At 46.8% G+C, this 14772-nt stretch overlaps 1 protein-coding gene across 1 annotated transcript in view; it reads left to right on the top strand.

Moving 5' to 3' along the window:
- The first annotated feature begins 351 nt into the window (after nt 1–351).
- Nucleotides 352–14772, top strand: part of TTLL4 (tubulin tyrosine ligase like 4) — a 68524-nt gene continuing 54103 nt past the window's right edge. Inside the window, exon 1 of the mRNA XM_077447829.1 lies at nt 352–503. The gene's annotated coding sequence lies outside the window, so the exon portion shown is untranslated. The remainder of the gene's footprint in view (nt 504–14772) is intronic.

Genomic DNA, 14772 nt, shown 5'->3' on the forward strand with positions numbered 1-14772 from the left:
AGAGAGGGCGGAGTCCCCCCATCTCTGCCTGGCAGAGTGACACTGCAATCAGCCCCGTATTGTCAGCTATGCTGATCCCTGTGCTCCTCCCCCTCAGATCCCCTTCCTGCAGGAACCACAAATGTCAGCACCCGCTCCTCTCCCGCACAGACAACGTGTCCTCCACGTGGCCGAGGCTGCAGCGCGGGTATCTGCAGGGAGTACAAAAATGGCGGCCGCCGCGCCATGCCTGGCTCCCAGTGCTCAGCTCTAATATGACGAAACACCCACGCCACCTGCTGACGGGAGTAGCAAGATGGCCGCCTATCAGCGCTCCTCGGCCGACAGGTCCCGCCCTCCTCACAAGTCTGAGCTCGGCTCTGGTTGGTCGGTACGGGGAGAGATAGGAAGTGACCTCAGGAGACGCGCTCTAAGCTGCTGTGGTTGCTAGGGGAGCCGAGGCCGCCAAGCCCGGGAGCGGCGGGCTGTGAGAGGAGGCCAGGCCTCTGGAGCCGGGAGAGCGGGTGAGTGACATCCCGGGAAATGTCTTCCTCTTCTCGCCACTAGATTCCTCATTTATCTCTCTTTGACTAATCCTGACCCTCTGAGTGCACCCTTCAAAACTGTCCTCTTCCTGGTAAAACCCCATGTACCCCCTCAGGCCTCCTCCACTGTGCCCCCACTGGTTTTAGTATGTCCCCCAGTGTCCATCCCCTACCCGTGTCCATAGTGTACCACCAGTGCTGAAGAGGACCAGTGTCCCCCCCCCGTGTCCTCGGCGCGTGTCCTCAGCGCGTGTCCCCCCTTCCTCCGTGTCCTCGGCGCGCGTCCGTCCCTCCCTCCGCGTCCTCGGCGCGCGTCCCCCCCTCCCTCCGCGTCCTCGGCGCGCGTCCCCCCCCTCCCTCCGCGTCCTCGGCGCGCGTCCCCCCCCCCTCCCTCCGCGTCCTCGGCGCGCGTCCCCCCTCCCTCCGCGTCCTCGGCGCGCGTCCCCCCTCCCTCTGCGTCCTCGGCGCGCGTCCCCCCTCCCTCCGCGTCCTCGGCGCGCGTCCCCCCCTCCCTCCGCGTCCTCGGCGCGCGTCCCCCCCTCCCTCCGCGTCCTCGGCGCGCGTCCCCCCCTCCCTCCGCGTCCTCGGCGCGCGTCCCCCCCTCCCTCCGCGTCCTCGGCGCGCGTCCCCCCCTCCCTCCGCGTCCGCGCGCGTCCCCCCCCTCCCTCCGCGTCCTCGGGCGCGCGTCCCCCCCTCCCTCCCGCGTCCTCGGCGCGCGCCCCCCCTCCCTCCGCGTCCTCGGCGCGCGTCCCCCCCTCCCTCCGCGTCCTCGGCGCGCGTCCCCCCCTCCCTCCGCGTCCTCGGCGCGCGTCCCCCCTCCCTCCGCGTCCTCGGCGCGCGTCCCCCCTCCCTCCGCGTCCTCGGCGCGCGTCCCCCCTCCCTCCGCGTCCTCGGCGCGCGTCCCCCTCCCTCCGCGTCCTCGGCGCGCGTCCCCCCTCCCTCCGCGTCCTCGGCGCGCGTCCCCCCTCCCTCCGCGTCCTCGGCGCGCGTCCCCCCTCCCTCCGCGTCCTCGGCGCGCGTCCCCCCTCCCTCCGCGTCCTCGGCGCGCGTCCCCCCCTCCGTCCGCGTCCTCGGCGCGCGTCCCCCCTCCGTCCGCGTCCTCGGCGCGCATCCCCCCTCCGTCCGCGTCCTCGGCGCGCGTCCGTCCCCCCCCCTCCGTCCGCGTCCTCGGCGCACGTCCGTCCGCGTCCTCGGCGCGCGTCCCCCCCCCCCCCCCCCCCCCCTCCGTCCGTGTCCTCGGCGCGCGTCCCCCCCCCCCCCCCCCCCCCCCTCCGTCCGTGTCCTCGGCGCGCGTCCGTCCCCCCCCCCTCCGTCCGTGTCCTCGGCGCGCGTCCGTCCCCCCCCCCTCCGTCCGTGTCCTCGGCGCGCGTCCGTCCCCCCCCCCCCTCCGTCCGTGTCCTCGGCGCGCGTCCGTCCCCCCCCCCCCCTCCGTCCGTGTCCTCGGCGCGCGTCCGCCCCCCCCCCCCCCCCCTCCGTCCGTGTCCTCGGCGCGCGTCCGCCCCCCCCCCCCCCCCTCCGTCCGTGTCCTCGGCGCGCGTCCGCCCCCCCCCCCCCTCCGTCCGTGTCCTCGGCGCGCGTCCGCCCCCCCCCCCCCCCCCCTCCGTCCGTGTCCTCGGCGCGCGTCTGCCCCCCCCTCCGTCCGTGTCCTCGGCGCACGTCCGTCCCCCCTCCGTCCGTGTCCTCGGCGCGCGTCCGTCCGCCCCCCCCCTCCGTCCGTGTCCTCGGCGCGCGTTTCCCCCCCCCCCCCCTCCGTCCGTGTCCTCGGCGCGCGTCCCCCCCCCCCCTCCGTCCGTGTCCTCGGCGCGCGTCCGTCCCCACCCCCCCCCCCCTCCGTCCGTGTCCTCGGCGCGCGTCCGCCCCCCCCCCCCCTCCGTCCGTGTCCTCGGCGCGCGTCCGTCCGTCCCCCCCTCCCTCCGTGTCCTCGGCGCGCGTCCGTCCGTCCCCCCCTCCCTCCGTGTCCTCGGCGCGCGTCCGTCCGTCCCCCCCTCCCTCCGTGTCCTCGGCGCGTGTGTCTCCACCCTGTCCTCTTGATCTAACAAAAAATTATAGTTCCACAATACAAAAAAAATCATCTAATGAACACATAAAGCATCTGAAATTTAGGTAGGAATCCACGTGGTTTCCCTAGAAGGTATGATGCCATATATTAATGTGACAATTCATTACATGTATCTACTCCTTTCAATTAGGGGTTTCACTTGTCCTCCTAGTATAAGAATTCTGCTCAACATGTTTCTCGACTGTAAAGACGCTTCTTCAGGACCTTGAATAAATCTATTCGAATAAGAACATATATTGGCAATGGTTAGAATACAGCATTAAAAAAATATATATATTTGCATATATTATTATGTTATAGATCAATTGTTTTTTTTTTTTTTTTTACAGTAGCAGCTTTTAAAGCTGCTGTATTTGCACATCAACTCCCGGCTTTCATTTAAGAGTCGGTAAGGGGGGGCAACAGTGGGGCAGGAATATTACATGTGCTACACATGTTCCATGTACTTTGAAGTTTTATTTTTTTGGGGAGTTTGTCCAGTGTTCTCAACTGGTGAAGGAGGAAAGGTCTGCGTCTGGGTGAGCTTGTGCTCTGTACACTGCTATATATCTTCCTATAGTTGGGGAAACTCAAGATGGTGCAGAGTTGGACCACATTTATCAGAGGTGCCTTGGTGTGGCAATGTGGCTATCTCATACAGTGCTGTGAAAAAGTATTTGCCCCATCCTGATTTTTATTTATTTTTTTACACAAAAAAAATTGATCCTGTTCCTTTGAAGCATGTTATTTGATGCAGTGCTTGTCCTGTGTCATTTGGCCCCCTGTAACACATTAAAAAGAAAAAAACTGCTGATCCTGTCAGTTTCTCCCCACCCCTCTGTAAACTGACCACGATGTATCATGGCTGCTGAGCCTGACACTGTGGTCAGTTTACGTGCCTCCATCAGCAGCCTGCTATCTTCTCTCCTCTCTACTCCTGCGTCCTCCCCTCCCCCTGTGTGTGCACCACTTTAGCTTGTTCAATTAAGCTTTGACAATAAAAACCTGGAAGCTGATTGGTTTCTATGCAGATCTGAACCAGATTTTGCACCCTCCAGTTTTCTTGTTTTACTCTTAGTAAATCAACCCCTTAGGCCCCTTTCACACGGGTGCCTCCGCTAAGCGGTATCTGCTTGCTCAGCGGGGGATCTGCTGAACAGGTGGATATTGGGTCTGTGTCCACTAGGGCTGCAACTATTATTTTCATAATCGATTAGTTGGCCGATTTATTGTTTCGATTAATAACCTTTAAAAAAAAAAAAAAAAATGGGTCAAATTGATGTTCCTTTTCAACCACAGTGACGGGAACATTTAGAACTAATAGAAAATCTTTTATTCAAAGGACTTTTCAGACAGTGTATGTGGTTTTTGTTCAGATATTGCGTTCATTTTAAAAACTTCAAACAAAATTCTTTCATTCAGTGAATGTACAAAGATTTTTCGTCTGAATATTCTCATCCGAAAATTGATCCGTGTGACCAACATAAGGCTCGGTACACACCTATGCAGTTTGCTTTTGATCTGTTTCTGCAGTGCCTTTTGCTGTGTGTTTTGATTTTTGCGCACGTGATTTTACTGCAATTTGCATTTTTGCATTTTTTATTTTTTTTTGGCATTACATGCTTTTCTGCATCTTCTCCATTGAAGTATATTGGACCAATAAAGCACTATTTTTCATTAAAAGTCCCTGACCCTTTCAGATGTGAACGTGTCTCATAGGAAACCATGTAACTGAACTGTAGTGCATTTCTGCAAAAAGCACCAATAAACACACAGATGTGAACCAGGTCCAAGACGTTTAGTAACATACCCTTTATGGTAGAAAAAGCAGATAATCACTACTGAAAGGGGTTAATTTTTTTTTTACTGTAGAACAGTGACTGTAATATTTACAATAGCGGTTATTTGCTATTTTTGTATTATAAAGGGCTCATTTTTATTTTTTATTTTTTTTTTTATTTTTTTTAGTTTTTTAACCCTATTATGTTACTGGCCAATTAATCGATTATGAAAATAGTAATCAATTAATTTCATAATCGATTAGTTTTTGATTAGTTGTTTCAGCCCTAGTGTCCACTCCGCTATGCACGGGCACAGTCCCGCTCTCCTCTATGGGTCATTCAGATGGAAACGGACAGTCTGTATCATCCAGACTGATGGGGAATAGGACCACCATTTTAGCGGACAGAATCAGATGGCGCTCCATAGAGGACAATGCAGGTCAGGACCCGATCAGGTCCACCTGAAAAACAAATAGGCGGACCTGATTGGACAGACCATGTGAAAGGAGTCTTGGAGTTCTTGCCAACAGCCTTGAACTACTGGCTGGATGGAATATGGGATTTCTCCTGTTCCATATGCCTCTCTTGGTTAATGTGGAGAACGTTTTGAAAAAGTTGAGCTTCTGAGTAGACATTCAGCAAGTATTTATTACATGTGCTCCTCAAGGGACAATGTCTGTCTGTAGCTGCATTGGACACCCCCATCAACAATGTCACGAAGGATAAGAGTTCTCTCCTACCCCAGCATTAGAAGCCTAGTCCTCATCCTGGGAAGTCTTGCCCCCCTATGGTGGCAAAGGAGACTTCTTTCAATACTCCCAAACTTATATTTCTATAGTCTAGGCCAGGAACCCATAGAAGCCGCAGTTCAACCCAATTGATATATTTTTGGGGAAAAATTCTATATAATGGTATGCAAGACTGATCACAAGCATGTCCTTCGTTAAGGGCATATTCTACCAGATCATGGGCAGAAAAAACCTGAGCACAATATTGTAGAAAATCTGAAGAGCATCCTCTGGGTCTAATCACTTCAGAGTGCCGGGTCTTGTTACGAGAGGACCTCTAATCTGCAGAAAAAGTTCTACAGGTAATGGTCCTTCCATGTTTTTCATTACTTGCTTCTCCTCGTGTTGATTGGCGAAGTTCTCAGTTTCTTGCTGGTAAGTTTTTCTAAGAATTTTCCAGTAGAGAAAGTTTATGTGCCACCCTTTTTTATGTGATTATTTTTAATATTTGCTTCCCCTCGTGCACCGGTGGAGGTCCTTTTTTTTTTTTTTTTTTTTTTTTTTTCTTCCAATGCTGCTGTTGTGGCAGATTCTTAGAAATATTGTTACAGGGAATTTTCATCACAACAATATATATCTTGTTTTTAGTAACAGCTTGGTGTGTGTGTGTATATGTGTGTGTGTGTGTGTGTGTATATATATATATATATATATATATATATATATATATATATATATATATATATATATATATAATGTATGTGTATGTTTATTTATTTTATTTTTCTCATGTCCAAATGTGGAAGGAAGTTGTGGTCTTGTTTTGATTTGTGTGTGTGTGTGTGTATGTGTATATATATATATATATATATATATATATAATTTTTTAATCATTTCTGTATGGTCCAATTTTAGTTTAGTGTGTTTTTTTTTTTTTTTTTTGGTTTCGTTTTATTTTTTTTGCGACCTGTGTGACCAAGCAGATTGTGTTGCCTTCTGTCATAAATCTCACTCCAAATTTAGTCCACGGTGAAGTACAGTTCACAGCTGGTTCTGTTGTACAGCGAAAACGCGCTAAGACAGTGTATGTAAATGTATGTGTGTATAAAGTTGTGTGTGTAATTATAAAATTATTATTTTATTTTTTGTGGAAAACTGCACAAAAATCCTAATATAAAAAAAAAAGTGCAAAAATCTGTAACATAATAGATGTGTTGGTGATGTGTCCTCTAGAATAGTGTGTAGTACTTATAATGCCCTGTACACGCGGTCTGACATTCCAACCGCAAAATCCGTCGGCTTTTTTCCGATGGATTTTGTCCCAAAACTTGTGTTGCATACACATGGTCGCACACAGTTGGCGGAATATCTGAACGAGGTGACATCAAACACATACGTCTGGACTATAAACGGGCCAATAGCTTTTGTCTTAGTTTATTCTGAGCATGTGTGGCACTTTGTCTGTCGGAATTGTCTACACGCGATCGGAATTTATGCAATCGGATTTCGTTGTTGGAAAAGTTTAGATCCTGCTCTCAAACTTTGTGCGTCAGAAAATCCAACACAAAAAGTGTGAGAGCCCACACACGATCGGATTTTCCGACAACATAATCCGATCAGACTTTATTATTTTTATTTTTTTTTCATCTGAATTTCTGACCGTGTGTACAGGGCAATACAGTATTGGAAAGCACAGCAAGTGCATGAGTTAAAAAATAAAAAAAGAAGTTTGACATAGCAGTCAAACTGCTGAAAGTCCAAATACAATCAGTGACTTGTGTGCACATCTAGGCAAAACTTTTTTTTCTTTTTTTTTTTTTGTTTTGGAATGGGGAAGGTTAGAAGCTCTGTCCCCTTTTTTTTTTATTTTTTTATTTTATTTATTTTTTTTGTCATCCATTTTGGGAGATTCATCCTTTGTACTGTTGCCAAAAAGGAAAGTGAGGGCGAAAGCCATAATTTTAGAGTTTAGTCCCCCCCCAGCTGCAATGACAGTGAAAAGGGGTGTGCGCTGAATCGAAATTTTGGTACCGAAAATTCAGGATGCACTTGGCCAAAAATTAGTTTTAAAAAATATATTTTTATATATAATTGGATTATATTCAACTTTTTAATTAATATCGTGAATTTAAATGAATGTGAATTTGTTGGCCTTTATCGGCACCTTTAGCGCAAGAAAAGCTCAAGAAGAATGTATCCCTTTTAAATTCTATGTATGTCTGAACACTGATCCGTTGCACGTCTGTTGTGTTAAAAATCTTTCTTCCTCTATTTTCTGGTCAGTTAAAAAAAAAAAAAAAAAACCTCTCCCCATTTTTGGTTTTTGAGTCACATGACCTATGAAAAACACACCGTAAGCACAGTATAAATTGCATGTGTTTTCAGCACCTTTTTTCTCTTATTAGCAAAATGCCAATAATGCCATTTTCGGCCATTTTGTTTCCGCTGACGGAATTTCGGTGCATCTCCAATTCACACGTCTCAATGCTTTACTTCATGCCTGCGGCAAAAACTATCCAATGAAACGCAACCTATGGGTGGCAAGCTGGCCGATCGCCACCCATTCAAGTGAATGGGGAAGCGCCAGAAAAGCTCCTCAAGCACATGCAATGCACAGGATGATGGTGCAATTTTTTGACAAAAATGGGGTTTAAACAGTGAGAAAGCATCACATCTCCTCACCACCTGCCAATCGTCTCTGAAAAGTGATCCCCGTGTTGATTGCTTTTCAGATGAGCGTCGGATATAGACGTGTGTCTAAAGCTAGCCTAAGAGGGGAATTCTTGTCACTTTGGGGAATTTTCTCTAACTTCCTGTTGCATCTCTGGAACTTGTAGAGATTTTAACTCCTCTTCTCCGCTCTTTCCAAATTTAAAAGCTTTGGTTATACATACACTTTTTAATTTGCCGAGGCTCAGCCACCCAATCGGGTTTCAGCTGCAGTTTTTTATTTTATTTATAAAAGTACATGAATGGTTCCTGTGAGCAACACCTCCCAGTTTTTCTTTTATACAATGATGTATTACATTGGACTGATTCCAGCATGCAGCCACCAAGGCCCCTGTAACAGACTGGAGCTTGTGTTCCAGTAAATGAAGCCGTAGTATTCATTATGTGGATGTATTTTCTTCTCCCGTCTTCACAAAAATGAATGTTGGGTTTCCAGTGGTCCGTATACATTAGTAAGTGGGTCGGACTGGTATGCAGAAACTCTTAATACATCTTTGTAATGGTAGCACTGAGCCTCCTTTTTGCCGTGTCACATGACCCGACGCTACAGAATGCATGTCTGTGCTTGTTCTACCGCATTGATACGCAGTGTAAATATCGCATAAGATAACCGTGTTCTGTGTTTCTGTACATTGTCACCTCTGTAAAGAGAGGTGTGCAAAACTACCCTATCACAACCGGCTGCCTGGAAAAGAAGTAAAAAGCATAGATAATGGGGATTTTACCCCACTGGTGTTTGTGGGTTTTTTTAATCAAATTTAGATGAATGAGCATATCTGGTGTGTGTGTGTGTGTGTGTGTGTGTGTGTGTGTGTGTGTGTGTTTTTTTTTATTTTTTATTTTTTTGGGGAAAATAGTTACTGTACTGATTACACGAAAAAAATTTATTCGTGCTTGTCCCTTCCAAAATTGTTGCCTGAGCTGTCGTGATCAGCTCCCATAAGCGGTGTACGGACGGTCAGATTATTTTACGATCATTTCACCATCTATTTTTGTCTGATTTTCTGATCGTGTGTACTAGGAAACAAAAATGAAACATATATATTTTCCCATTCTCAAGTGGCAGTTGAATTTTGCCAAAAAAGGGAAGCGGGTAAAGTGTGCTTTTTATTACTGTTTTACCGCTCCTTGTATGAGATTATTGAAAGCCGTATACCAAATGGAAGTAAATGGGTTCAGGGGTCGGGGGTCAGTGACTGGGTTCGGCTCTGAGGAAGAAGAGTTACTTTAGATACAGATTAGCCAGCAGGGATCCCTACATGGTCTCCCCTGTGATCTGGAGCGTACGGGTCCCAGGACTGTTTTACCATGGGATGGAAGCCCGTTTATGCATATTAACTTTCACATGCTTGTATTTTTTTTAAATACAAATTTATTTGGGATAATGTACAAGGCTTGTGCGCCCTCTTTTATCTTTCCAGTGGGTGGTGAGTAGGGGGTCAGGAGTAGGTACTGTAGAGTTGAAAGGTTAATTGTCTGCAATGCAAAGTTCAGAGTTTTTTTTTTTTTTTTTTTTTTTTTTTTTTTTTTTTAAAGCGGCGTTCAAATATGTCCCCTGTACCTAGCTGCCAGTATCCACCCCCCTCTCCCCCCCACATGGTGGTTTTATTACCAGGCTGGGGGTGATATTTAGTCTTCCTCCCCTCAAACTCCCTTCTACTTTAATCAGTGTTTACAGTATATAAACTTTTTTTTAATTTATTTTTTGTCCCTTTTTAAAAAATAACACACATATGCTAGGAATTGTCAGTGTGTAAGGACAGGGCATGCATAAAATTTTTGCATATTTTCTTTTTCGTAAAAAAACTGGTGCTTCTTAAAGGGTAACTCCACTTTCATGGGGAAATGCAATTTTTTTTTGTTATAGCATATATAATTGCTACAGGAGTCATATTGTAATTGAACGTTGTTGAAAGTTATCTTCCCATTTTTTTTTCAATCTGCGGTGCTGTAATTTTCTGTAAAATGCAGTGCAAATCTGTATCTCACTTAAAGTTGTTCTAAAGGCTGAAGACTTTATTTTAATAGGAAAAACAAAACGCACATTTATACTTGCCTGCTCTGTGAAGTTGGTTTTGCACAGAACAGCCTGGTTCCTGGCCCCTCCCCCCTGTTGAGTGCCCCACAGCATGTAGCTTGCTATGGGGGGCACCCAAGCTGAGCTGCAGCTCTGTATCCATTCAGACATGGAGCTGCAGCATGGCACCGCCCCCGTTCTCTCTCCTGATTGGCTGGGGATCAGGAGAGAGCAGGGGGTATGAGCTGCTCTATGCCAAACCATTACACAACAGGTAAATCTAACATGTTTATCTTTTTACAAACACTTTAAAGAGGAAGTAAAGGCAGTTAAATAAATAAAAATGCAACCTGCAAGGCAAAGGCATAATGAGCTAGTATGCTATGCATACTAGCTCATTATGAATAACTTACCTGAGAACGAAGCCCCCGAAGCGGTCCTCCATGTTTGTTAGCCGCTGCCATGCATCCCAGAGTGACTTCTGGGTCTCGCTGCTCCGGCGCTGTGATTTGCTGGAGCCGCAATGACGTCACTCCCGCGCATGCGCACAGGAGCCCACACGAGCTTTCTGCCCAGTGCGCCTGTGCGCCGTAGACAGCGGTGCCTGTCTTTTTGTAAATATTTCCTAAACCGTATAGGTTTAGGAGATATTTCTTGGACCTACAGGTAAGCCTTAAAGAGGAAGTAAACCCTGATGAGTTTACTTCCTCTTTCATTCCCTGCAAAGGCAAAGCATAATGGACTACTATGCATCGCATAGTAGTCCATTATGTGTCACTTACCTGACACAGGAGCCAGCGAAGTCACCGCTGTCCCCTGTAGTCCGGCGCATCCATCTTCTCGTGGGGTCTCGCAGCTCAGCCGCTGTCATTCGGCGAAGCCGCGATGATGTCACTCATGCGCATGGGAGCCGACACGCGCAGCATCTCCGTCGTTGACGGTGCCGCACTCAGTGCGCCTGCGCGCCGCTGTCTTCGGGGAAATATCTCCTAAACCGTATAGGTTTAGGAGATATTTCTTGGACCTACAGGTAAGCCTTAATCTAGGCTTACCTGTAGGTCAAAGTGTTTTGTAAGGGTTTACAACCACTTGTAGCTGGTTTCATGCAATCACTGAGTGGCATTATTGCCCTTGGCTGACATACTTTCTCCGTTGTGTTGTATTTTCTGGGTGAGCAGCATTCTTCCATCTCACGTTGTCTTTTTTTTCTTGGCTGACATACTTATAAAATAAAATGAACATAACATCAAATGTAAAAATAAGAACTCCATTTGCACTCCTTCTCAACTAGCCACTTAAAGTGGTGTTGCCACCAAAAAAAATAAAAATAGTATATACAGTATTTGTAGCTGCTGACTGTTACATTTTTTTTATTTATTTTTTGGGGCACCCCACTTTAAGGACTGAGCCTCTTTTTGAGATATCTTTGCAAGTTAAACCGTGTTGTTGTTTTTTTTTATTTTTTATTTTTATATATATTGTGAAAGATGTTACGCCAAGTAAATTGATACCCAAGATGTCGCGCTTCAAAATTGCGCCCGCTCATGCAATGACGATTAAAATTTTACCCTTAAAAATCTCCATAGGTGAGAAAACATGAAACATTAAAAACATTCTACAGGTTGCATGTTTTGCGTTTAGAAGAAGTCTAGGGCTAGAATGATTGCTCTCACTTTACTGATCATGGCGATACCTCGCATGTGTGTTTCGCACACCGTTTTCGTATGCGCCTGCTTCCCCACACAAGCGCAGTGGGACGGGGTGCCGAGACCACTATTATCGGAAATAATAACCGCCGGCCAAAGGATACCGGGGGTTATGGTAGCTAGCTGCAGCCATAACAAAGATATTACTCTTCAAAGTTAGGACATATATCGGCGTGCGGTGGTCCGGAAGTGGCTAGAGTTCCTTTTTAAATGTTGTCAGCTATTGTTCCCGGTGTCTGTGTCTTAGCCAGCTTTCACTTGTGGCTTCCTTGCTCTCAGCTGACATATCCTCCACATTCCCAGCACACGTCTCAGCTGTTCCTTGTTGCAGAGGGGCCCTCAGCAGCCAGTGTGCTGACCCATAAACCTGGAGGGTTCCATAGTAAAACCTAAGCTGTTTTAAATCTTTAATCCACAAACAATTTCTTTTTTTTTTTTTTTTACACAGCTATGTAATGGCAGCTGGTGAGGAGGATGAGCGAAGGGGGGGAATGCCGCTGGAGCCGCGTGGTGTCAGGGTCTGAAAATAACACACGGGGCACGTATGCTGGACGGGAGCCATCGCTTGTGAGAATAGATTGTGCTGAGTCAGAGCAGATTGTCTCCGTTTCATGCAGCGCTTGCTGTTCTTTTTTTGTTGTGTTTTTTTTTTTTTTTTTCCAGCGACATAAAAAGGTGTAATTGTCTGTAGCATGTACACCCAGTGCATTCAATTACAACTTTTATATTTGCTAGCAATTCAGGGAAGTGAATACCAAAGCCTGGAGCCAGAGATTTGTGGACCACCTATATGGTAATGTCCAGATTGTCGAGATTGAAAACGTTGGCAGCCAGATGCAAAATATACACTCGCCTTCTGCTTTTATTAGGTGCAGCTGTTCAATTGCTTGGCAACACAAATTGCTAATCGGCCAATCGCATGGCAGCAACTCAATGCATTTAGGTATCTAGATATGGGGAAGACGGCTTGCTGAAGTTCAAACTAAACAGAATGAGGAAGAAAGGGACTTTTGAACGTGGCATGGTTGTTGGTGCTGGAGGGACTGGTCTGAGTATTTCAAAAACTGACGATCTACTGGGATTTTCACACACAACCATCTCTAGTAGGGATGGGCTTTATGTTTGGGTCGAACATTGGCTGTTTGCCGAATAGCAAACAATTTGGGGTGTTCACGTAAAATTCGAAAAGCTATGGAACACCCTTTAAAAGTCTATGGGAGAAATCAAAAGTGCTAATTTTAAAGGTTTATATGCAATTTATTGTCATAAAGTGTTTGGGGACCCGGGTCCTGCCCCAGGGGACATGCATCAATGCAAAAAAAGTTTTTTGGGTGCAGTGATTTTAATAATACTTAAAGTGAAACAATAAAAGTGTAATATTCCTTTAAATTTCATGGTGGGGGGGCGGTTTGTCTATAGTATGCCTGTAAAGGGGTGCATGTTTCCCATGTTTAGTACAGTCTGACAGAAAAATGACATTTCTAAAGGGGGAAAAAAAGTAATTTAAAACTACTCACGGCTATAATGAATTGTCAGTCCGGCAATACACATAAACGTTCATTGATAAAAACTGCATGAGATTTCTCCACAGGGGAACCCCGAACCAAAATAAAAAATAAATAAATAAATAGGCATGGGGTCCCCCCTCAAAATCCATACCAAACCCTTCAGGTCTGGTATGGATTTTAAGGGGAAGATCACAACTAAATTTAAAAATGGCGTGGGGTCCCCCCAAAAATCCATACCAGACCCTTATCCGAGCATGCAACCTGGCGGGGCGCAGTAAAAAGGGGCGGGGGGTGAGACACGAGCGCTGTACCAGGTCGAATGCTCTGAATATTGGGAGGGTGCTTTGGGGCAGCCCCTCAAAGCATCTTGTCCCCATGTTGATGGGGAGAAGGGCCTCATCCCCACAACCCTTGCCTGGTGGCTGTGGGTGTCTGCAGGCGGGGGGGGGGGCTTATCGTAATCTGGAAACACCCTTTAACATCAGAAATGTTAGACAAGAGACTGGTTTTTGACAATTCCTTTAATTTCTTCTGGTCTTCCTTTGGTGGTGGTCTTCCTCCATCTTCCCCCGTTTTTTTTTTCTCCTCCTGATCGTCTTAAAGGTGTTCGAACAAAATTTTTGCCTGTTCTTGTGCGAACCGAACAGGGGGGTGTTCAGCCATCTCTAGGATTTAGAAACAATGGTTCGAAAGAGGAAATATCCAGTAAGCGGCAGTTGTGTGGAGGGAGATGCCTTGTTGATGTCAGAGAATGGGCATAGAAAAAAAACAGTAACTTAACCACTCACCCTGCATAGCGCCTGAAAAAGATTCCAGTGTGAAAGCTGAGCTTTCACACTGGAGCGGTGCGCTAGCAAAGCGTCAGAAAAAGTCCTGCCAGCAGCTTCTTTGGAGCGATGAACTCTCCGCTCCTCCACCGCTGCTCCCCATTGAAATTAATGCTCTGGCGGCGTTTTGCGGGCGCGGTTGGCTTATTCTGGGAGGGCGTCCATAGAGAGAGAGATTTTGAAGCAGCGCTGTGGGCTGGCTATGTAGGGCCCATACTCTTAACAGAAACAAAGTGTGTTGTTTTTTTTTTTTTTTTTTTTTTTTTTTAACCAAATTTTCAGTCTCTTGATTTTATAGCACAAAAAAAAGAACCCAGCGGTGATTAAATACCTCCAAAAGAAAGCTCTATTTGTGGTGGTGGGGGGGGAATGCAACACTGTACCCATATGAAACGTTTGTCCTGACGAATTGTCATTCAAAGTGTGAGCACTGAAAGTTGGTCTGGTTAGAAGGGGGTTTAAGTGCCCAATGGTTAAAAAAAAGAAAAGGGGGGGGAGATGTTTTAGCCTTTGAATGGCAACATTAACAGCTGTGATTACTAGTGGTCTGTGATTGGCTGTAGCTAATCACATGTTACAGGGTGCTGTGATTAGCCCAGGTGCCATTTGATAGCTGTGTGCCAATCGCAGCATCCCTCTATAGTAAACCCAGTTTTTATGAATTCATTCATAACCGCTTTGACATCTTGTGATCATGCGTTGATTTCTGTATTTTATATTTTGCATGTGAGTTGAGGGTAAGTGGCGTCCTTATTTTGAAAGTAGCCTCGCCTTGTCTCTCTGCACAGTTTTATAAATGATTTTGTACTCTGGAGCCTCTCACAGACTTCTCTATTGGTTATGAGGGGTTTTTAAAAGCTAATGAGTGCTGAAATCCTATTCTCAAGCTAGCGCCTTTCAGGCATTTAATCTG

This window comes from Lithobates pipiens, unplaced genomic scaffold (genome assembly GCF_037356315.1).
Source record: "Lithobates pipiens isolate NorthernLeopardFrog02 unplaced genomic scaffold, aLitPip1_a1.2 Scaffold_22, whole genome shotgun sequence".
NCBI lineage: Eukaryota > Metazoa > Chordata > Amphibia > Anura > Ranidae > Lithobates > Lithobates pipiens.